At 52.6% G+C, this 19,031-nt stretch overlaps 1 pseudogene; it reads right to left on the bottom strand.

Moving 5' to 3' along the window:
• The window catches only part of LOC135532839 (DNA polymerase theta-like), a 37,970-nt pseudogene extending 19,328 nt beyond the window's left edge, over positions 1-18,642 (bottom strand).
• Positions 18,643-19,031: the final 389 nt, after the last annotated feature.

Genomic DNA, 19,031 nt, shown 5'->3' on the forward strand with positions numbered 1-19,031 from the left:
CGCCAGTACAGCTTCGCGTGGTTTCAACTAGCTCAGAACGCCAGTACAGCTTCGCGTGGTTTCAACTACCTCAGAACGCCAGTACAGCTTCTCGCGTGGTTTCAACTAGCTCAGAACGCCAGTACAGCTTCGCGTGGTTTCAACTACCTCAGAACGCCAGTACAGCTTCGCGTGGTTTCAACTACATCAGAACGCCAGTACAGCTTCGCGTGGTTTCAACTACCTCAGAACGCCAGCCCTGCTTCGCGTGGTTTCAACTACCTCAGAACGCCAGTACAGCTTCGCGTGGTTTCAACTAGCTCAGAACGCCAGTACAGCTTTCGCGTGGTTTCAACTACCTCAGAACGCCAGTACAGCTTCGCGTGGTTTCAACTAGCTCAGAACGCCAGTACAGCTTCGCATGGTTTCAACTACCTCAGAACGCCAGTACAGCTTCGCGTGGTTTCAACTACCTCAGAACGCCAGTACAGCTTCGCGTGGTTTCAACTAGCTCAGAACGCCAGTACAGCTTCGCGTGGTTTCAACTACCTCAGAACGCCAGTACAGCTTCGCGTGGTTTCAACTAGCTCAGAACGCCAGTACAGCTTCGCATGGTTTCAACTACCTCAGAACGCCAGCCCTGCTTCGCGTGGTTTCAACTACCTCAGATGGATTCAACTACCTCAGAACGCCAGTATAACTATCCCAAAGAAACAATACAGTACAAAATAAATAAATAAATAGATTGTTGTATTTAACTGCTGGAATGTTCCTATATGTGAGTGAGTGAGTGAGTGAGTGAGTGAGTGAGAGAGAGAGAGAGAGGAGAGAGAAGAGGACCGTTCCTGTGTTGGTGAGTGGTTGTACTTCTGTCCTGCAGTAGTAGTAGTAGTAGTATGCGTGTGTGTACCGGTACTCTGCTGCTGCAGTAGTAGTAGTAGTAGTAGTAGTAGTAGTAGTAGTAGTAGTAGTAGTAGTAGTAGTAGTAGTAGTAGTAGTAGTAGTAGTAGTAGTAGCAGCAGCAGTAGTAGTAGTAGTAGTAGCAGCGGTAGCGGTGGTAGTGGCAGCAGTGGCAGTAGTAGTAGTAGTAGTAGCAGCGGTAGCGGTGCGTGGTAGCAGCGGTGGTAGTAGCAGCGGTGGCGGTGGTGGTAGCGGCGGTGGCAGTGGCGGTGGTAGCAGTAGCAGCAGCAGCGGCAGCGGTGGTGGCAGTAGCAGCAGCGGTAGCAGTGGCAGCAGCGGCAGCGGCAGTGGTAGTGGTGGTAGTGGTGGTGGTGGCAGTGGCGGTGGCGGTGGTAGTGGCAGCGGTGGCGGTGGTGAGTAGCAGCGGTAGCGGTGGCGGTGGTAGCGGTGGTAGCGGCAGCAGCGGTGGCGGTGGTGGTGGTAGCGGTGGCGGCAGCGGTGGCGGTGGCGGTAGCGGCGGTGGCGGTGGCAGCGGTGGTGGCGGTGGCGGCGGCGGTAGCGGTGGCAGCGGTGGCAGTGGTAGCGGCGGTGGTAGTGGCAGCGGCGGCGGCGGCCGCGGTGGCAGCGGTGGCGGTGGCGGCGGCGGTGGCGGTGGCAGCGGTGGCGGTGGCGGCGGCGGTGGCGGTGGCAGCGGTGGCAGCAGCGGTGGCAGCGGCGGTGGCGGTGGCGGCAGCGGCGGCAGCGGCGGTAGCGGTGGTAGCGGTGGCAGCGGCGGTAGCGGCGGTGGCGGTGGTGGCGGTGGCGGTGGCAGCGGTGGCGGTGGCAGCGGCGCAGCGGTAGTGGTGTAGCGGTGGCAGCGGCGGTGGTAGTAGCAGCGGCGGCAGCGGCGGCAGCAGCGGCGGCGGCGGTGGCGGCGGCGGTGGCGGCGGCGGTGGTGGTAGCGGCGGTGGCGGCGGTGGCGGTGGTGGTGGCGGCGGTGGTAGCGGCGGTGGTGGTGGCAGCAGTAGCAGTGGTAGTAGTGGCGGCAGCAGCGGCAGTAGCAGTGGCGGCGGCGGCAGCGGTAGTAGTGGTGGTAGCAGCAGCGGCAGCGGTGGTAGTAGCGGTGGTAGTGGCGGCGGTGGCGGTAGCGGTGGCAGCGGTGGCGGTGGTAGCAGCGGTGGCGGTGGTGGTGGTGGCAGCGGCGGTGGTAGCGGTGGTAGTAGCAGCGGCAGCGGTGGCGGTGGTGGTGGCGGTAGTGGTAGCGGCGGCAGCGGCGGCGGTGGCTGTGGTGGTGGCAGCGGCAGCGGCAGTGGCGGTAGCAGTGGTGGCGGCGGCGGCGGCGGTGGTAGTGGCGGCGGCGGTGGTGGTGGCAGCGGCGGTGGCGGTGGTGGTAGCGGCGGTAATGGTGGCGGTAGCGGTGGTAGCGGCGGTGGCGGTGGCAGCAGCGGCGGCGGCGGTGGCGGTGGTAGTAGCGGTGGTAGTAGCAGCGGCGGCGGCAGCGGCGGCGGTAGCGGCGGTAGCAGCGGCGGTGGCGGTGGTGGTGGCGGCGGTGGCGGTGGCGGTAGCGGTGGTAGCGGCGGTGGCGGCGGCGGTGGTGGCGGCAGCGGTGGCGGTGGTGGTAGCGGTGGTGGCGGCGGTGGCAGCGGCGGTGGTAGTAGCAGGCGGTAGCGGTGGTGGCGGCAGCGGTGGCGGCGGCGGTGGTGGTGGCGGCGGTGGCGGTGGTGGTGGCGGTAGCAGCAGCGGCGGTGGCGGCGGCGGTGGTGGTAGTGGCAGCAGCGGTGGTGGTGGCAGCGGCAGCGGTGGCAGCAGCGGTGGCGGTGGCGGCGGTGGTGGTGGCGGCGGCGGTAGTGGTGGTGGCGGCGGTGGTGGCGGCAGCGGTAGCGGTGGTGGTAGCAGCAGTGGTAGCGGCGGCGGCGGTGGTGGTGGCGGCGGCGGCGGTGGCAGCGGCGGTGGCGGTGGTAGTGGCGGTGGTGGCGGTGGGGTGGTAGCAGCGGCGGCGGCGGTGGTGGTAGCGGTGGTAGTGGCAGCGGCGGCGGCGGCGGTGGTGGTGGCGGTGGCGGTGGCGGTGGCGGTGGTGGCGGCAGCGGTGGCGGTGGCGGTGGTGGTGGTGGCGGCCCGGTGGTGGCGGTGGTGGTAGCGGCGGCGGTGGCGGTGGTGGTGGCGGCGGCGGTGGCGGTGGCGGTGGTGGCAGCGGCGGCGGTGGTGGTAGCGGTGGCGGTGGTAGTGGCGGCGGTGGCAGCAGCGGTGGCGGTGGTAGTGGTGGCGGCGGTGGCGGTGGCAGTGGCAGCAGCGGCAGCGGCGGTGGCGGTGGTAGTGGCGGTGGTAGTGGCGGCGGCGGCGGTGGTGGTGGCAGCGGCGGTAGCGGTGGTGGCGGCGGCGGTGGCAGCAGCGGTAGCGGTGGCGGTAGTAGCAGTAGCGGTCGCAGCGGTGGCAGCGGCGGTGGCAGCGGCGGTAGCGGTGGCAGCAGCGGCAGCGGCGGTGGTGGTAGTAGCAGCAGTGGCAGCGGTGGTGGTAGCAGCGGCGGTGGCAGCGGCGGTGAAACTGTGGTGGCGGCGGCGGCGGTGGCGGTGGCGGCGGTGGTGGCGGCAGCGGCGGCGGTGGTGGCGGCGGCGGTGGCGGCGGTGGCAGCGGTGGCAGCAGCGGCGGCGGTGGCGGCGGCGGTGGCAGCGGCGGTAGTAGTAGCGGTGGCAGCAGCGGTAGCGGCGGTGGCGGCGGCGGCGGCAGCAGCAGCGGCGGCAGCGGTGGCAGCGGCAGTAGCAGCGGCGGTGGTAGTAGTAGCGGCAGCAGTAGCAGTAGCAGCGGTAGCAGCAGCGGTAGCGGTGGCAGCAGCAGTAGCAGCAACGGTGGCGGTGGCGGCAGCAGCGGCGGCGGCGGCGGCGGTGGTGGTAGTGGTGGCGGCGGTGGTGGTAGCGGTAGCGGTGGTGGTGGCGGTGGTAGCGGCGGTGGCGGTGGCAGCGGTGGCGGCGGCGGCGGTGGCGGTGGTAGCGGCGGTGGTGGTGGTGGTGGTGGCGGCGGCGGCGGTGGTGGTGGCGGTGGTGGTGGCGGTGGTGGCGGCGGTGGCGGTGGCGGCGGTGGTGGTGGCGGTGGCGGTGGTGGTGGCGGTGGTAGCGGCGGTGGCGGTGGCAGCGGTGGCGGCGGCGGCGGTGGCGGTGGTGGTGGCGGTGGCGGCGGTGGCGGTGGTAGCGGCGGTGGCGGTGGCGGCAGCGGTGGTATTGGTGGTGGCGGTGGCGGTGGTGGTGGTGGCGGTGGTAGTGGCGGCGGCGGCGGCGGCGGCGGTGGTGGTGGCGGTGGCGGTGGTGGTGGTGGTGGCGGTGGCAGCGGCGGTGGCGGTGGTGGTGGTGCCAGTGGTAGTGGTAGTGGTGCCAGTGGTAGTGGTACCAGTGGTGGTGGTGGTGGTGGTAGCGGTAGCGGTGGTAGTAGTGGTGGTGGCGGTGGCGGTGGTAGTAGTGGTAGCAGTGGTACCAGTAGTACCAGTGGTAGTGGTACCAGTGGCAGTGGTAGTAGTAGTAGTAGTAGCAGTAGTGGTAGCAGTAGCAGTAGTAGCAGTAGCAGTGGTAGCAGTGGTAGTGGTATGCGTGCGGTGCTCTGCTGCAGTGGTAGTAGTAGTAGCAGTAGCAGTAGTAGTAGTGGTTATGGTATAGCAGCAGTAGCAGCAGCAGTAGCAGTTATAGTATGGTAGCAGTAGTAGTGGTAGTAGCAGCAGTGGCAGCAGTAGCGGTGGTAGTAGTAGCAGCAGCGGCGGTGGTAGTGGTAGCGGTGGCAGTGGTGGTGGTAGTGGTAGTAGTAGCAGCAGCAGTAGCAGCAGTAGTAGCAGCAGTACCAGCAGTGCAGTAGCAGTACCGGTAGCAGCAACCAGCAGCAGCAGTGAGTAGTGTAGCGGCAGCAGTAGTAGTAGTAGTAGCAGCAGACAGCAGCAGTAGTAGTTAGTAGCAGTACACTTACCAGTAGAGCAGTACCAGCAGTAGCAGTAGCAGCAGTAGTAGCAGCAGCAGTAGTAGTAGTAGCAGTAGTAGTAGTAGCAGTAGCAGTAGCAGCAGTAGTAGTAGTATGCGTACCGGCACTCTGCTGCAGTAGAAACATCAGTAGCAGTAGCAGTAGAAGTAGTAGTAGTTATAGTATAGCAGTAGTAGTAGTAGTAGTAGTACTCAGTAGTAGTTATGGTATAGTAGTAGTAGTAGTAGTAGTAGCGGTAGCAGTAGTAGTAGCAGTACCGGTAGTAGAAACAGCAGTAGCAGTAGTAGTAGCAGTAGTTATAGTATAGTAGTAGTAGTAGTAGTAGAAAGTTATAGTATAGTAGTAGTAGTATGCAATAACCGGTACTCTGCTGCTGTAGTAGTGATATGTAGTAACAGTCTGTTCCTCCCAGCAGACAGCCAGTCCTGTTAACACCACACTTCCTGAGGAACACCGGGGAAGACCTACACACATCATAGAAACATCAATAACTAGGACTCAGTCATAGAAACATCAATAACTAGGACTCAGTCATAGAAACATCAATAACTAGGACTCAGTCATAGAAACATCAATAACTAGGACTCAGTCATAGAAACATCAATAACTAGGACTCAGTCATAGAAACATCAATAACTAGGACTCGGTCATAGAAACATCAATAACTAGGACTCAGTCATAGAAACATCAATAACTAGGACTCAGTCATAGAAACATCAATAACTAGGACTCAGTCATAGAAACATCAATAACTAGGACTCAGTCATAGAAACATCAATAACTAGGACTCAGTCATAGAAACATCAATAACTAGGACTCAGTCATAGAAACATCAATAACACTCAATAAGCTTATGTAGTCGGTTGTGTGTGTGTCAGGCCTGGAATTACATGCACACCAACATCCTGTTATAGGTTTACATGCACACCAACATCCTGTTGTAGGTTTACATGCACACCAACATCCTGTTATAGGTTTACATGCACACCAACATCCTGTTACAGGTTTACATGCACACCAACATCCTGTTATAGGTTTACATCACTGGAGAAACCTGAAAATAGCTGTGCAGCGATGCTCCCCATCCACCCTGACAGAGCTGGAGAGGATCTGCAGAGAAGAATGGGAGAAACTCCCCAAATACAGGTGTGCCAAGCTTGTAGCGTCATTCCCAAGAAGACTCGAGGCTGTAATCGCTGCCAAAGGTGCTTCAACAAAGTGAGTAAAGCTGAGTAAAGGGTCTGAATACTTTTGTAAATGTGATGTGTTTAAAAAAAAAAAAATTTTGCAAACATTTCTAAAAAAAACAAACAGTTTTTGCTTTTTCATTATGGGGTATTATGTGTAGATTTATGAGGGGGAAAACGGTTTAATCAATTTTAGAATAATGTTGCAACCTACCAAAATGTGGTAGAAGTAAAGGGGTCTGAATACTTTAAGAAGGCCCTGTATATGCCGCAACATGTATGAGGTTATAGACCCACAGTCAGTGTCCCTGTTTTAGTTACTATTCCATTAGTCAGTGTCCCTGTTTTAGTTACTATTCCATTACAGTCAGTGTCCCTGTTTTAGTTACTATTCCATTAGTCAGTGTCCCTATTTTAGTTACTATTCCATTAGTCAGTGTCCCTATTTTAGTTACTATTCCATTAGTCAGTGTCCCTGTTTTAGTTACTATTCCATTAGTCAGTGTCCCTATTTTAGTTACTATTCCATTAGTCAGTGTCCCTATTTTAGTTACTATTCCATTAGTCAGTGTCCCTATTTTAGTTACTATTCCATTAGTCAGTGTCCCTATTTTAGTTACTATTCCACTTAACCCATATGAACTTCCATGAGGATATATTCTGTTTATTCATACTTGTCAGCTGGATATCAAAGGTGCATGTAAACAGCTTATCCCAAAAAAGACCTTAAGCTGGATATGAGCTTCTATCCGGAACACTGTGTGCATGTAAACGTGGTCACTGACAGGAGTTAAGAAATAAATAGTACAAGAATGGAAAGCTGGGAGTCTCCTATTTTCAATAGAATGAATGCTGAGATTCTCCTCTTTCAATAGAATGGAAAGCTGGGATCCTCCTCTTTCAATAGAATGGAAAGCTGGGATCCTCCTCTTTCAATAGAATGGAAAGCTGGGATCCTCCTCTTTCAATAGAGGCCATTAAAGCTGTGTTTTTTCCACGGGTGCATTTAGAATTGTTGGCAATGACTGGGCTTATCAGAACACGTTTCTCTCCACGCATCAACCAGCTGTAGGAAGAATTCATCACCAGCTGTAGGAAGAGTTCATCACCAGCTGTAGGAAGAGTCAATCAACCAGCTGTTCATCACCAGCTGTAGGAAGAGTTCATCACCAGCTGTTCATCACCAGCTGTAGGAATAGTTCATCACCAGCTGTTCATCACCAGCTGTAGGAAGAGTTCATCACCAGCTGTAGGAAGAGTTCATCACCAGCTGTAGGATGAGTTCATCACCAGCTGTAGGAAAGTCAATCAACCAGCTGTTCATCACCAGCTGTAGGAAGAGTTCATCACCAGCTGTTCATCACCAGCTGTAGGAATAGTTCATCACCAGCTGTTCATCACCAGCTGTAGGAAGTTCATCACCAGCTGTTCATCACCAGCTGTAGGAATAGTTCATCACCAGCTGTTCATCACCAGCTGTAGGAAGAGTTCATCACCAGCTGTAGGAAGAGTTCATCACCAGCTGTAGGAAGAGTTCATCAACCAGCTGTAGGAAGAGTTCATCACCAGCTGTAGGAAGAGTTCATCACCAGCTGTAGGAAGAGTTCATCACCAGCTGTTCATCACCAGATGTAGGAAGAGTCATCACCAGCTGTAGGAAGAGTTCATCACCAGCTGTAGGAAGAGTTCATCAACCAGCTGTAGGAAGAGTTCATCACCAGCTGTAGGAAGAGTTCATCACCAGCTGTAGGAAGAGTTCATCAACCAGCTGTAGGAAGAGTTCATCAACCAGCTGTAGGAAGAGTTCATCAACCAGCTGTAGGAAGAGTTCATCAACCAGCTGTTCATCAACCAGCTGTAGGAAGAGTTCATCAACCAGCTGTAGGAAGGGTTCATCAACCAGCTGTAGGAAGAGTTCATCACCAGCTGTTCATCAACCAGCTGTAGGAAGAGTTCATCAACCAGCTGTAGGAAGAGTTCATCACCAGCTGTTCATCAACCAGCTGTAGGAAGAGTTCATCAACCAGCTGTAGGAAGGGTTCATCAACCAGCTGTAGGAAGAGTTCATCTCCAGCAGTTCATCACCAGCTGTAGGAAGAGTTCATCACCAGCTGTTGGAGTTGCCTGCTCTCACTGATATCCCACCAAACTAGGCTATTTGTGTGTAATAAATAAACAACCATAAACAAACAACAAAATGCTCATCCAGAAGCGGCACTCCTAGTGGCCGGGGACTTTAATGCAGGGAAACTTAAATCCGAAACATGTACAACCACAGAAGAAGAAAAAAACTCTAGAGACACATTCAAAGCTCTCCCCCGCCCTTCATTTGGCAAATCAGACCATAATTCTATCCTCTTGATTCCTGCTTACAAGCAAAAACTAAAGCAGAAAGGACCAGTGACTCGCTCAATACGGAAGTGGTCAGATGACGCGGATGCTAAGCTACAGGACTGTTTTGCTAGCGCAGACTGGAATATGTTCCAGGATTCATCCAATGGCATTGAGGAGTATACCACCTCAGTCACCGGCTTCATCAATAAGTGTATCGACGACGTCGTCCCCACAGTGACCATACGTACATTTCCCAACCAGAAGCCATGGATTACAGGCAACATCCGCACCAGGCTTAAGGCTAGAGCTGCCGCTTTCAAGGAGCGGGACAGTAATCCGGAATCTTATAAGAAATCCTGCTATGCCCTCAGACAGGAAAAGCAGGACTAAGACTGAATCCTACTACACCGTCTCTGACGCTCGCTTGAAAACAATTACAGACTTCAAAGGGAAACCCAGCCGCGAGCTGCCCAGTGACACGAGCCTACCAGTCGAGATAAATACCTATGCATCGTCACTTTACAAATGACCTCGACTAAGCTGTACCCCGCTCATCGTACCCCCCTGTATTTAGCCTTGTTACTGTTATGTACATTTCTTGTGTTAACTTTTGATCAAATAATTACACTTTTTTATTTATTTTTTACTTTAGTTTATTTAGTAAATCTTTTCTTAACTCTATTTCTTGAACTGCGTTGTTGGTTAAGGGCCTGTAAGTATTTCACTGTATTCTGTTGTATTCGGCGCATGTGACAAATACAGTTTGATTTGACAAAGGAACAACTTCAGAAAGGAATCTGGTTTGCTAGAAATAATAGTCTCTATAATCACTGGGGCACATAGGACGCAAGGCATGCAGCCACTCAATAGGGCCTCCGCAAGGGTCCTGTGTGGCTCAGTCGGTAGAGCATGGCGCTTGCAACGCCAAGCGTCGTGGGTTCGATTCCCGCTGGGGCCACCCATATGTAAAAGTAGTGGCCCCAGCCGACTTGTAAGTCGCTTTGGACAAAAGCGTCTGCTAAATGGGATATATTATTATTATATATTAAGGAAATTGTAGCCCTGGTGTGAGTGTGTCTGTGCGTGCGTAGTTACCTCTCATCTGCCTCCCTCCAATCCCTCCGTCTCCTCCGTGTTCTTTCGTTTGACAGACAGGAACGAGGGAATACCTCTCCTTCCTCCTCCACTCCTCTATAAAGGTGTAGAACAGTGTTCTGTCGCTCGCCACGTCTATGATGGCCAGCCCACCGCTAGGGCTGCTGGGAGAGAGAGATGCATCCTGGGAGAGCTGGAGGGTGAAGCCCTCGTCAGTCAGAGATGAGGGGGAGGAGAGGACAGGAGGAGAGTCTAGCAACGTTTTGGGTTGAGGGGGAGGTTTGGTGTCTGTTTTGGGGAGAGGTTTGGTATCTGTTTTGGGGGAAGGTTTAGGGTCTGTTTTGGGGTGAGGGGGAGGTTTAGGGTCTGTTTTGGGGTGACGGGGAGGTTTAGGGTCTGTTTTGGGGAGAGGGGGAGGTTTGAGGTCTGTTTTGGGGGCTGAGTGAGAGTGTGTGTCTGTTTTGGGGAGAGGGGAGGTTTGAGGTCTGTTTTGGGGGCTGAGTGAGAGTGTGTGTCTGTTTTGGGGAGAGGGGGAGGTTTGAGGTCTGTTTTGGGGGCTGAGTGAGAGTGTGTGTCTGTTTTGGGATCTGGTCTCAGGAACTGGGGACCAACAGAGACTGCTGGTTGATCAGGGAGGCGGGAGGAATGAGCTGATTGGTGGATAGGTCGAGGGGTGGGGGTTGATTGGTTGAGATGATGGGTAATAAGAGTTGGTTGGTTGAGAGGTCTGGTGGTGAGAGGTGAATGGTGGATAGTCCTGGTGGTGTAAGGTGGTTGGTTGATAGTCCTAATAATGTGAGGTGATTGGACAGAGGAGATGGTCAGTTTGACAGTTTCTTGAGTTGGGGGGATGAGGTCCCCATGAGCCCCACCTGATCTCCCCTCTTCTATCTCCCCAGTTGTCCCCCTGTCTCCCCCATCTCACGTTGTTCTCCCCTCGTCTCTCCCCCTCTTTCTCCCTCAGGGGTTGCCTCGTCTCCCCCATCTCACACTGGTCTCTCCTGTCTCTCTGTCCTCCTCAGCACGTACCAGTGCTGTTAGACCAGTCAAACTGTGCTCTGTCTCTCTGTCCTCCTCAGCACATCCCAGTGCTGTTAGATCAGTCAGACCAGTCAAACTGTCCTCTGTCTCTCTGTCCTCCTCAGCACGTCCCAGTGCTGTTAGATCAGTCAGACCAGTCAAACTGTCCTCTGTCTCTCTGTCCTCCTCAGCACGTCCCAGTGCTGTTAGATCAGTCAGACCAGTCAAACTGTCGTCTGTCTCTCTGTCCTCCTCAGCACGTCCCAGTGCTGTTAGACCAGTCAAACTGTCCTCTGTCTCTCTGTCCTCCTCAGCACGTCCCAGTGCTGTTAGATAAGTCAGACCAGTCAAACTGTCCTCTGAGTCTTGGTTGTCAACAGCAGTGTGTGAGAGTGTGTGAGCAGGTGGTAGCAGAGGGTGTTGGGAGGGCTGGTCAGACATACTAGGCCAACGATCAAAGATGTCCTGGAGTCCAGGGCTGCAGAGGAGGGAGGGTTCAGACTCTCTCCTCTTCTCTCTCTCCTCCTCCTCTCGCTCTCTCTTTCTGTTTTCCTCTCTCCTCTCCTCTCTCTCCTCCTCCTCTCGCTCTCTCTTTCTCTCTCTCCTGTTTTCCTCTCTCCTCTCTTTCTCTCTCTCTCCTCCTCCCCTCGCTCTCTCTTTCTGTTTTCCTCTCTCCTCTTCTCTCTCTCCTCCTCTCGCTCTCTCTTTCTGTTTTCCTCTCTCCTCTTCTCTCTCTCCTCCTCTCGCTCTCTCTTTCTGTTTTCCTCTCTCCTCTTCTCTCTCTCCTCCTCTCGCTCTCTCCCTCCATCTCTCCATGATGCAGGTCTTTTAAACAGCCTGCTCTCACACACTGCCACACTTCTCATATCTCTCTCCTTCTCAACCCCTCCATCTCCTCCTTTTTCTCCCCTTTCCTCTCCCACTACATTTCTCATCCCCTCTCTCCTCTTCTCTCCCCGTCTCTCTGACCAGGAAGGTTCCACTTCTTCTCCACCAGTGTTCTGTGTCAGTCTGTCTGTCTGGTTATGGTTGTCTTTGGGTTCATATAACAGACCACTGTGGTTGTGTTGCGGTTGCTCCGTCAAACACTGGTCATGTGTGTTTTTTCCCCGACCGTGATCGTCTGTCTGACCATTGCTGTGGTTGGGTTGAGGTCCTTGTTTCTCTGTTTCCCCATGGTCAGGTTGGGGTCTGTCGGTCTGACCGCAGTCTTGTTCATGTTGCAATCCCGCCGTGTGTCTCAGCAGGCTCCGCCTCTCCAGGAAGTGCTCTCCAACCAGAAGAGAGTCGCCCCACTCTGATAGGTTGAAGGACGACTCGCCCCATTGGACGGCCTCCTGTTCCTCTGCCTCCTGATTGGCTATGAGCCCGCTGCGTTGCCGCTGCTGGTTGGACAGGAGACTGGTCTCCATGACAACAGGCCCCCCCTTCTCTTCCTCTGATTGGTGAGAGTCGTGGCTGAGCCCAGCCAATAAAGAGCTGTCGTACAGGCTGTCGAATAGGAAGCTGCTACTGCCGTTTAGACTGTTCTCATTGGTCACTGAGGAGCGGTGTGCGCTAGGGGGTGGGAAGGGTTCATCATCGTCATCATTATTGCCTGCCAAGATCTGTGGGAGGAAGAGTACACCACCATCATCCTTACCATCATCATCACCACCACCATCATCCCAACCACCATCACTACCATCATCACCACCACCATCATCTCCATCATCACCACCACCATCATCCCCATCATCACCACCACCATCATCACCACCATCATCATCATCATAAACACCTCCATCATCATAAACACCATCTCCATCATAAACACCATCTCCATCATAAACACCATCATCATCATAAACACCATCTCCATCATCACCACCACCATCATCTCCAAATCATCTCCATCTCATCATCATAAACACCATCTCCATCATAAACACCATCTCCATCATAAACACCATCTCCATCATAAACACCATCTCCTTCATAAACACCATCATCATCATAAACACCATCATCATCATAAACACCATCATCATCATAAATACCATCTCCTTCATAAACACCATCATAAACACCATCTCCATCATAAACACCATCATCATCATAAACACCATCTCCATCATAAACACCATCTCCATCATAAACACCATCTCCATCATAAACACCATCATCATCATAAACACCATCTCCATCATAAACACCATCATCATCATAAATACCATCATCATCATAAACACCATCTCCATCATAAACACCATCTCCATCATAAATACCCTCTCCTTCATAAACACCATCATCATCTCCATCATCAACACCATCTCCATAATAAATACCATCATCATCATCATAAATACCATCATCATCATAAACACCATCTCCATCATCAACACCATCTCCATAATAAATACCATCATCATCATCATCATCATCACCACATCATCATCATCACCATCACCATAATCACCACCATCACCCATCACCACCACCACCACCATCATCACTATCATCACCACCATCACCATCATCACCACCACCATAATCACCACCACCATCATCATTACAATCATTACCACCACCATCATCATCACCACCACCATCACCCCCACCATCATTATTATCATCATCATTATCACCACCACCATCATCATCACCCCCACCATCATTATTATCATCATCATTATCACCACCACCATCATCATCATAATCAATGTGGTGGCTGTGGTTGAGTGTGTGTGTGTGTGTGTGTACCTGGTTGTCGAGGATCTGTTCCATCTGGCTGTCAGTCAGAGAGAAGTTGTATCTGGGCGCAGCGTCGTCATGGAAATCATAGGTATGGGGGTTGCCATGGATACTGTTGACTGTTGAGGGGTTCGGTGGGTTAACGTCGGTGAATTTCCCCTCTCCACCCTTCTCCCTCCCTCTCTCCTCCTCTCCACCCTTCTCCCTCCCTCTCTCCTCCTCTCCACCCTTCTCCCTCCCTCTCTCCTCCTCTCCACCCTTCTCCCTGTTCCCTCTCTCCAGCTCTCCACCCTTCTCCCTGTTCCCTCTCTCCGCCTCTCCACCCTTCTCCCTGTTCCCTCCTCCTCCTCTCCACCCTTCTCCTCCTTCCCTCTCTCCTCCTCTCCACCTTTCCCTCTCTCCTCCTCTCCACCCTTCTCCCTCCTTCCTCTCTCCTCCTCTCCACCATTTCTCCCTCCTTCCTCTCTCCTCCTCTCCATCTTTCTCCCTCCTTCCTCTCTCCTCTCCACCTTTCTCCCTCCTTCCTCTCTCCTCCTCTCCACCCTTCTCCCTCCTTCCTCTCTCATGCTGTGAGTTAGCACACTCTCTCTCTCTCTCCTCTCTCTGGTCTTGTCGTAGAATCATTCTCTCAGTTTGAGTGTCCAACTCCAAACTATCCCCAAACCTTCCCTCCTCCTCGTAGAGTTCAAGAGACCCACACCTATCCTGCTCTTCCACCCTCTGGCGTTTGACTACAAAAGAGAGAGAAAGAGCTGGGGCTTGGGCAGAGGAGAGGAAGAGGGGAGGAGGGACAGGGGAGAGGAGGCAGGGAGGGGGGACAGGGGAGAGGAGGCAGGGAGGAGGGGGGACAGGGACCTCTGGTGGTGCCTTGCTCTGGAGGAGAGGTGCAGACTTTGGGGTAGAAACCGAGATCGGGGCAGGGACTGGTAGTGTTTTAGGAGGAAGTTTAAACGATGTGCCTCTCCTCCTCTCCTCACTCTCTCTTTTCTCTACGCTCTTCTCCTCCCTTTCTCCCATCTTTCTCCTCCTCTCTCCTCCTCCTCCTCCTCCTCTCTCTCTCCCTATTTTCATCCTCCCTCTTTTCATCCCTCCTCTCCTCCTCCTCTCTCCTCTCCTCCTCCTCCCTCCTCTCTGAGTGTATAGAGCGCAGTACTTTCCTCAGAGCTGTGGACGGCTGTCCTCTACATGCCTGTGCAGAAGATCTCCCTGCCACGCCCAGTCCGTCCCTCTTTACTGTCCCCCCAGAAACACTGGTCAGAGGTTCCTCCACTCGGGAGGTGGGGGCTCTGAAACGGGGAGGGGGAGAGTGGAAGGGGTGGTTGGAGGGATTGAGAGGGGGGTGAGGGCTACTGACTAGTTCAGCTAAGTCCTGGGTGTTTATACCTCTCCTGTCACAGACAGGAAGGTTAGGGTCTCCCTCGCTTCCTCCTCTTCCCTCTCTCCCACCTCCCTCCCTCCTCTCTCCTTTCTCTCTCCTGTCCACCTCTACTCCTCTCTCTTCCCTCTCTCCCACCTCCACTCCCCTCTGTTCTTCTCTCTCTCCTCTCTGCTCCTCCCTTTCCTGCTCCTCTCCCTCGTTCTTCTCTCTCCCTCTCTGCTCCTCCCCTTTCCTCTCTCCCTCGTTCTTCTCTCTCCCTCTCTGCTCCTCCCCTTTCCTCTCTCCCTCATTCTTCTCTCTCCCTCTCTGCTCCTCCCCTTTCCTCTCTCCCTCGTTCTTCTCTCTCCCTCTCTGCTCCTCCCCTTTCCTCTCTCCCTCCCCTTTCCTCTCTCTCTCTCCCTCTCTGCTCCTCCCCTTTCCTCTCTCCCACGTTCTTCTCTCTCCCCCCTCTACCTCTTTCTGTTCAACCACGTTTCTCCCTCCGTCTTCCATCTCTTTCTTCTCATTTAACCTCCTCTCTTTATCTCTCCAGGATTTGGACCGGTCCCGCTGTGTCTCAGGTGAGTCGTTGTCATGGTCGTTGGTAGGGCGTGTTTCCGTGGGCAGTGTCCCTGGGTCCCAGGTCACCCCCAATAGGGCGAGGTCTTGCTGGAGGAGGAGCCTGGCCTCAGACACGATTTCAATGGCTGCCTCGTATTCTGTAAGAGCATGCCCCCCACTGACCCAGACACACCGTAAGCTCTGCCTCTCGGCTGCCTCCCCCTCGGTCTCATCCATCGCACGACGAGAACTGGAGGAAGGAAGAGATCATCATCACCACCATCACCATCATCACCACCATCACCATCACCATCATCATCACCACCACCATCATCATCACCATCACCACCATCACCATCACCAGCCCTTTACAACACACTCTCCTCCTCCTCCTAACCTCTTAAAGGGGACAGCCTTGCGTAGGGCCTTCTCCACCTCAGTGACCTTTGCCCTGGCCAGCTGGGCCACCGTAGCGAGGCCCTGGTCGTAGAGTGTTCGTGCCCTTGTTGCGCTCAGCAGTGAGACCCTGACCAGGTCGACCAGTTCCCTCTGGACCCCAAAGCTCAGCCTGGTCTGGTACTGGGACAGGAGTAACTCCAAGCTGTGCCATCCCAGCCGCCGGCAGAACACCGTTACCATGCCTACGGGACAGGAAACCACACCGTTACTATGGTTACAGCATGGTCTGGGACATGCGGGGACAGAAGAAACTAACAGAACACTGTTACCTAGGGGAGGAAAAAGACTACTGTGTTACCTGGGCAGGGCTGTGTGTGTTTACCTGCATACGTGGAGGCAGACTGCTGTAGAGACTGTAGCTGTCCGCGGCTACAGTTGTACTTGGTTGCCACGGTACCCAGAGGAACCTCATTGACAAGGTCCTGAAGGACCAGAGTAGTGAAGAACCTGAAGATAAGAATTTGTTCTTATTTAAAACATATATATTTTAAAAAACGTACCAGACCCATATGGAAATTCAACTTTAAAAAACAATGAACATTTATCTTAAAATGTTGATAAACTATTATTTCTTCACATTATAAGCACAGCAATGCACACAAGGCAGTAGGGCTATAACAAGGCAGTAGGGTTATAACAAGGCAGTAGGGCTATAACAAGGCAGTAGGGTTATAACAAGGCAGTAGGCTATAACAAGGCAGTAGGGCTATAACAAGGCAGTAGGGCTATAACAAGGCAGTAGGGCTATAACAGGGCAGTAGGGCTATAACAAGGCAGTAGGGCTATAACAAGGCAGTAGGGCTATAACAAGGCAGTAGGGCTATAACAAGGCAGTAGGGCTATAACAAGGCAGTAAGGCTATAACAAGGCAGTAGGGCTATAACAAGGCAGTAGGGCTATAACAAGGCAGCAGGCTATAACAAGGCAGTAGGTTACATGTAAATGTTCGCTCCATAGGGAAAACACCGTTGCTAATATGACTAGAGTTGTGTTTTATGACTAGGATTATCAACTACTAGGATTATCAACTACTAGGATTATCAACTACTAGGATTATCAACTACTAGGATTATCAACTACTAGGATTATCAACTACTAGGATTATCAACTACTAGGATTATCAACTACTGATGGGTTGGTAATATAACTAGGATTATCAACTACTGATGGGTTGGTAATATAACTAGGATTATCAACTACTGATGGGTTGGTAATATAACTAGGATTATCAACTACTAGGATGATCAACTACTAGGATGATCAACTACTAGGATGATCAACTACTAGGATTATCAACTACTAGGATTATCAACTACTAGGATTATCAACTACTAGGATTATCAACTACTAGGATTATCAACTACTCTGATGGGTTGGTAATATAACTAGGATTATATGCTACTGGTTTCAATGGTATATAGAAGTCTTTATTAAATAATAGCCTGTTTGGTTGTATTTTGGCTACTTTGAAGCAAGGTGAGACAGGCTGAAGCAGCAGCTCTCACTACATCCGCTGGTATTAAACAGCAATACATTTTCGCAATGGGATTTGTTTTTTCTCCCGGGAAAATTGGCCAGCGCAAATTTTATTGATCAACTTTTAATTCAAAAATGTTTTTCTCTCCAAAAGCTATGGGAAACCCTGGTCTGGGTGTTATGCTGTACCGTTTGTGTATGGCCATCTGGCGTCTCTGTCTGTCTGTCTTGGCAATCAGTTTCCGCTAACTGACCGAGCCAAGAAGCTCTCCTGAACACCCACCAGCTCTGCTACTCTCTTATTGGATGAGCCAAGCCCCTCCCACAGACACCAGAACTGGTACCAGTCTATTGTGGTCCACTCAGCAAACACAGGGGTTATCTGGAGGATACAAACACAGGAGATATCTGGAGGATACAAACACAGTGGAGGATACAAACACAGGAGATATCTGGAGGATACAAACACAGGAGTTATCTGGAGGATACAAACACAGTGGAGGATACAAACACAGGAGTTATCTGGAGGATACAAACACAGGAGTTATCTGGAGGATACAAACACAGGAGTTATCTGGAGGATACAAACACAGTGGAGGATACAAACACAGGAGTTATCTGGAGGATACAAACACAGTGGAGGATACAAACACATGAGATATCTGGAGGATACAAACACAGGGGTTATCTGGAGGATACAAACACAGTGGAGGATACAAACACATGAGTTATCTGGAGGATACAAACACAGGAGATATCTGGAGGATACAAACACATGAGTTATCTGGAGGATACAAACACAGTGGAGGATACAAACACATGAGATATCTGGAGGATACAAACACAGGGGTTATCTGGAGGATACAAACACAGTGGAGGATACAAACACATGAGTTATCTGGAGGATACAAACACAGTGGAGGATACAAACACAGGAGTTATCTGGAGGATACAAACACATGAGATATCTGGAGGATACAAACACAGGGGTTATCTGGAGGATACAAACACAGTGGAGGATACAAACACAGGAGATATCTGGAGGATACAAACACAGTGGAGGATACAAACACATGAATTATCTGGAGGATACAAACACAGGGGTTATCTGGAGGATACAAACACAGGAGTTATCTGGAGGATGGGGGGTACCTGGTAGAGTGTGTGTAGGTCGTTGTCCAATACGAAGCTCTTCATGGCTCTCTGTAGATCTGAGAAGATGCCCAGTGCCTCGGGAGGAGAGAGAGAGGAGGAGAGGGTGGCAGAACCCAGGTGGGTGGGGCAGTACCTCTCTTGTCCTCCTGCCCCCCCTCTCTCATCCCACTCTCCCCCTCTCCCCCTCTCATTACCCTCTCTTTGGATAGATATGAACTCATTCTCAATCAACCATTCCACGCATGCCTCTATCGCTCCCTCCCGCACTCCTCCTCCCGTCTCCCCTCCTGTGTTGTCATAGCGGGCACCAGCAGCCAGCAGCGTACAGGAAGCATAAAGCCTCACATCCTGGGGAGAGCTGGCCACGCCCCCAACAATGATCTGACAGGAGACAGATAGATACTGTAGGAGACAGGTACAGGTACATACTGTAGGAGACAGGTACAGGTACATACTGAAGGTGACAGGTACAGACTGTAGGTGACAGGTATAGACTGTAGGTGACAGGTATAGACTGTAGGTGACAGGTACAGACTGTAGGTGACAGGTACAGACTGTAGGTGACAGGTATAGACTGTAGGTGACAGGTACAGACTGTAGGTGACAGGTATAGACTGTAGGTGACAGGTACAGACTGTAGGTGACAGGTACAGACTGTAGGTGACAGGTACAGACTGTAGGTGACGGGTACAGACTGTAGGTGACAGGTACAGGTACATACTGAAGGTGACAGGTACAGACTGAAGGTGACAGGTACAGACTGTAGGTGACAGGTACAGACTGTAGGTGACAGGTACAGACTGTAGGTGACAGGTACAGACTGTAGGTGACAGGTACAGGTA

This window comes from Oncorhynchus masou, unplaced genomic scaffold (assembly GCF_036934945.1).
Source record: "Oncorhynchus masou masou isolate Uvic2021 unplaced genomic scaffold, UVic_Omas_1.1 unplaced_scaffold_2056, whole genome shotgun sequence".
Classification (NCBI taxonomy): domain Eukaryota; kingdom Metazoa; phylum Chordata; class Actinopteri; order Salmoniformes; family Salmonidae; genus Oncorhynchus; species Oncorhynchus masou.